Raw genomic sequence first — 6,000 nt, 5'->3', positions numbered from 1 at the left:
GGCAAGTATCCGAATGGATGATCAGGGAAGAGCCCTATCTCAATGGCCATAGCCTTCAGTAGGAAGTCTAACAGAAGTCCATGTTGCTCCCATAGGAGTCTCGTGATCCTTGTCAACAATTGAGCCATAGTCAAATGAAGTCAGTTATGTAGAAAAGTAGTGTGGGGAGCTAAAGCAGTATCAGAAAACCAAATATCATACCAGGCATTAGTTGTCACCATGGATATCTCAAGCCATCGCAATTGAGCAACAAAAACTATGAGATGAGATGGGAAATATTGGGGAGGAAATACAAGAAGTTCAGAATGATGAAAAGGGGAACCTTTTAGAGCAGCCAAAGGTCAGCTTAAATGAAATAACACAACAACATGAGCTCTTTCTTAAGCAAAAGCAAAAAACTGCATTATCCATACAAGTTGACGAGAAAGGAGTAGGTGGTGGTATTCAAAAAAGTAAGGACCAAGGGTATCCCTGGAGCAAATAACGTCGGCAAAATGGTGAAGAAATCAAAATAGAGAATATAGAGGATTACCCAAATCATTGGTTTTAATATATATGCTGAGGCTTTCCTTCCAATAAAAATCTGCCATGTGGAATGGAAAAAATAAACGAAAACATATTTCAGCACATTTAATTGGAAAAATTTTCTCGTTCACCTCGCACATGTCAGATTACATTTATCGTCATTTCAATATGTCCTTTCTTTTTGTTTTGCCTATAACCAAAGTCAAATTTGTATTAAATGCATTGATTGGCATCACAAATCAATGGTTTCACTGATTTATTAGCCATAATTGAAATGAATCGGATTGCAACAGATTGTACTGCATATTTAATGAAAATAAATGTATTTACTGCCATTGTTATAATGAGACAATCAACAAAAATAAAACTTGACTAGTATTAATCTAAATTAGTTTTATGTTGTAATAATCTTTCAAAATTTCAGATCACTTAGAAAATCAGAATATTGTTTTTAAAATTGTAATAATTTGGTTTAGCTAAAAATTCATCCATTGACGCTAATTTTAATGAAACAACCTAAAATGTGTGATATTGTTGATAGCGTATTACTTGTGAGTCTTGCTTAACTTTAGTTTTGAATTGAAGATTGCACAATTTGATCGACTAAAGTGTGGAAATAGTTAGAATATCTGGAAGCTCTGAGCTGAGTATGACTTTGTGGGAAGCCATAAATCTATCAAAAAAGGATCAATCCAATGAAAATTTTGGTTATTTAATGATTTTGAACTGCTTTTAGATTATTTAAGATTAGTCATTAGAATAGAAACTAGTGCGGATTAAAGATCAATCCTAATTTATCGCAATGTTATATGATTTCTCAAAACTCTGGTAACCCAATCTTTAACTAAAATATGATTTTTTAGTTGGATTTTCTCCTGAGCCCATCCAAGAAAATTTCCAATAAAAATATGGCTGAAAATAATTATTTTAGGAATCTCTTTAAAATAATATCAAACTTATTTGCTAAGCAAAATTTGAAACTTTTTGCATTGAATATGAATAAGCCTCTGTGTATAACTGGATTGATTTGATGGAACAACAATGATTATATGGATTTTATCCTCTACCCATGATGTCCCATATCTGTCGACTAATGGTTATGGAGGCCAGATCATCAATGCTGAGAATTTTTCCATTTGTATATGATTCAACTGTTATCTCAAAACCTCTTTGTATGATAAGACATCTATAAATTTGGTGCCTATCCTACACTCTCTTCTTTTATTACAATACCCAAAATAAATATCCATTATGCCACTTATTCACTACCTCTCATATTTATAAAAGATATGAGAGTGTAGGATAGGCACCAAATTTATGGCTATCTTACCTCTAGATTTCCTACTTCTTCCTAACTCTTACCTCTCATTTGTGTTTATTTCTTATTTTCCACCTTTTCACTATCTTATTTATGATCACTTCATTTTTATTTCATTATATTATATAACTATTTCATCTTATTATCCTTATTATCATTTTATTCTTCTAAATCCCAACTCATGCATTACATCTATCTCGAAAGAACAGTCCTAGTGGAGACGACCACACTCCCACTATACATATTTGAGTGAGTTTATATGATTACAAGTTTTATTTGACCTAAGGCAATTTGAATTTACAACACCCTAGTTTGCCTTCATCATGGCCACATAATATCCATAATCAACTTTATTTACAATTATGTATAAGACCATTTAGATATTCATACAGATTGAGTCAGTGAACTCTTTCCCCAAATAGAATCCATTCTTTTGTCTGTCGTGTTTTTGTGCAAATGGTATGAGGTCGGACATACTTATCATATGAACATGACTAGACATTTTTCTTTTTCTAAATATTTTAATGTCAATCTTGAGTATCATTTCAATATGAACATTTAAAATACGCTTAAAGACAAGTGATCAACATAGTATCATCTCATCATAATTCACTAATCCATTCCATGTATTCATTGATTTCATTTATAAGTTTCACACCTGCAGGATAATGAATATATTGCAAAACTGAATATGACCAAGATATGGATTGTTTGATTAGCTTGTAGATTGCGTATGTTTATAATATTATTGCCATACTTGAAGACGTGACTGCATCAAAGCAAGCCTAAGAACACAGAGAGCTTCACACACAATATCTTGTATCCCATCCCTTTGCTCAATGGGCGACAATGTGTCTATGTTATTTATATCCCCATGTAGGTGGGTTTAAGTGTGCCTACCTATACAATGAGCTATGTGATTGGTAAAGTCTTGGTTGAGCGAACAAAATCCAAACATAATGGATAAAGGATGTTGGGCCTCATAATGAATGGTTATATTGTTGTGTAATGGGGAAATCACATCATTACATTGTTGTGTAATGACCACTCACCTTTGGAAGCAATTAATGCAAGTGTCTTCTCAAGCTGCATGACATACAGGCCTAGAGTGTGTGCAGTAAGGAAAGGGATCACCGAGCAGAAAGAGAACAAGAGGCAGAGTAGGACTATAGGAAAAACAGTAGTCATGGTAAGAGAGACAAAACAAGTCCATGATTGAGCTAGGCCGAACAGTGTGACCTAAACCTTTGTAGTGAGCTGGAATGGGTTAAAAATGCCCTAGAAGTCTAGATTTTTTCTTTTGTCCCAGAAATTGGACGGTATCGGGACATCATGGCTAGACAAAATCCAGAGGGTACAGTTCTTGGACAGACAGTTTTGGATAATCCAAAAGATGGGATGTGGGAAAAGTGTGATAACTATCCCAAACCCTGCTGTTGTCCTGTCCCAGATGATCTCGCATTACATTCTGGATGGCAATTTTTTTGCTCTATGACATGAAAACTATCCTGTCTGTCATCCATTATACCAAACGATGGTCTCCTCCATTGTCTGAGTTTAGCATTAACAATGGTGACGATAACTGAACTATTATAACAATATGATTTGGAAATGATGGTGAGTTCTTGAAAACAGTTAATATCGACAAGCTGCAAAAAATGACTATATGATGATGATGATGAAAATAGTGTTGGCAGTGATAAATCATGGTAATCCATACATCAAGGATGTACTTTTTTATCATCCATTAACCCTTTTACACATCGCCCGTCACAATGACCAGTGGTCAATGACATTACATCATTGTCATTGTCACCCGCTTGCAACGACTCATCATTGTCGTCATCACCATCATCATCATCCAACTGTAAGCCTTGATGTGGCCATCATGATCCTCATTCCTCCTAGTCACCAATGGGAAATAATGAAAAGAACGTCATGAAGGGATGATGATGAGGAATATAGTAAATGTAGCACACCTGCTCATCATCACAGAGTTTCTTCATCGTCATCGTCACCCTTCTACACCAACCAAAACCCTAGTCCAATGCTATTTTCTTAAAGGGGGGCCCCACAGTCCAACAATGAATTCACCACAGCTACTCATCATCAAAGAGTTTCGTCATCGTACACGAGTTCCTTTGTCGTCATCGGCATCCTCCAACCCCAATCAGAGTCCTAGTCCAATCCATTTGTCTTAAAGTGGGCCCCACACTGATAGTCCAACTGTCCCTGCCGGACCCACCAATCTGAGTATAATTCCGGATTGTCCGGGACGTGGACGATGGATGAGACAGGACAAAATTTGTCTTGTCCTACGTCCCAATATTTAGAGTTTTGTCTTAATCATCCCGTCCAGGGTCTGTCCCGTCGCATTTTTTTTTTCGTCCACGTCTCATCCTGTCCAAAACTGTTCTGTCCAAAACTGTTTCGTCCACGTCTCATCCTGGGACGAAAAAGGATGTGCGTCAGCATTAGACCACTCAGAAATTGACACGTCCCGCAGCACGTGCGTCGGCCAGCTGGACCTGTCAGGCGCATACTATACTCCCACAGGACGCAGAAACTGTCCCGTCCCCCATCCAAGGCCCCAGATGGGACGGTTATTTGTCCATGGACGAAGCAATCATCCCCTCTAGGGACGGGCAAAATTAGGCAAAATTAAGCAATCTTCGTGCCGTCAATCATCCAAGACCCTGGAGGGGACGATTTTTTCGTCCACGGCCAAAATTAGGCAAAGCAATCGTCCCGTCCGGGTACGGGTGGATGATTCTTCATGTCGTCAGTCCGAAGTCCTGGACCGGACATTTTTTCGTCCACGTCCGAAATTACACGAAGCAATCGTCCCGTCCGGTGACGAGCGGATGGTTCTTCGTGCCGTCAATCGTCCGAAGTCCTGGACGGGGCGATTTTTTCGTCCACGGCCAAAATTAGGCAAAGCAATCGTCCCGTCCGGGTACGGGTGGATGATTCTTCATGTCGTCAGTCCGAAGTCCTGGACCGGACATTTTTTCGTCCACGTCCGAAATTACACGAAGCAATCGTCCCGTCCGGTGACGAGCGGATGGTTCTTCGTGCCGTCAATCGTCCGAAGTCCTGGACGGGGCGATTTTTTCGTCCACGGCCAAAATTAGGCAAAGCAATCGTCCCGTCCGGGTACGGGTGGATGATTCTTCATGTCGTCAGTCCGAAGTCCTGGACCGGACATTTTTTCGTCCACGTCCGAAATTACACGAAGCAATCGTCCCGTCCGGTGACGAGCGGATGGTTCTTCGTGCCGTCAATCGTCCGAAGTCCTGGACGGGGCGATTTTTTCGTCCACGGCCAAAATTAGCAAAGCAATCGTCCCGTCCGGGTACGGGTGGATGATTCTTCATGTCGTCAGTCCGAAGTCCTGGACCGGACATTTTTTCGTCCACGTCCGAAATTACACGAAGCAATCGTCCCGTCCGGTGACGAGCGGATGGTTCTTCGTGCCGTCAATCGTCCGAAGTCCTGGACGGGGCGATTTTTCGTCCACGGCCAAAATTAGGCAAAGCAATCGTCCCGTCCGGGTACGGGTGGATGATTCTTCATGTCGTCAGTCCGAAGTCCTGGACCGGACATTTTTTCGTCCACGTCCGAAATTACACGAAGCAATCGTCCCGTCCGGTGACGAGCGGATGGTTCTTCGTGCGGTCAATCGTCCGAAGTCCTGGACGGAGCGATATTTCGTCCACGGCCAAAATTAGGCAAAGCAATCGTCCCGTCCGGGTACGGGTGGATGATTCTTCATGTCGTCAGTCCGAAGTCCTGGACCGGACATTTTTTCGTCCACGTCCGAAATTACACGAAGCAATCGTCCCGTCCGGTGACGAGCGGATGGTTCTTCGTGCCGTCAATCGTCCGAAGTCCTGGACGGGGCGATTTTTTCGTCCACGGCCAAAATTAGGCAAAGCAATCGTCCCGTCCGGGTACGGGTGGATGATTCTTCATGTCGTCAGTCCGAAGTCCTGGACCGGACATTTTTTCGTCCACGTCCGAAATTACACGAAGCAATCGTCCCGTCCGGTGACGAGCGGATGGTTCTTCGTGCCGTCAATCGTCCGAAGTCCTGGACGGGGCGATTTTTTCGTCCGCGGCCGAAATTACCGTCCCGTCTGTGTCCCTGCGCAGTA

The sequence above is a fragment of the Wolffia australiana genome, chromosome 3 (assembly GCF_029677425.1).
Source record: "Wolffia australiana isolate 7733 chromosome 3, ASM2967742v1".
Taxonomy (NCBI): Eukaryota; Viridiplantae; Streptophyta; class Magnoliopsida; order Alismatales; family Araceae; genus Wolffia; species Wolffia australiana.
The sequence above is the reverse complement of the archived record's forward strand: the minus strand, read 5'-3'. Positions refer to the sequence as shown.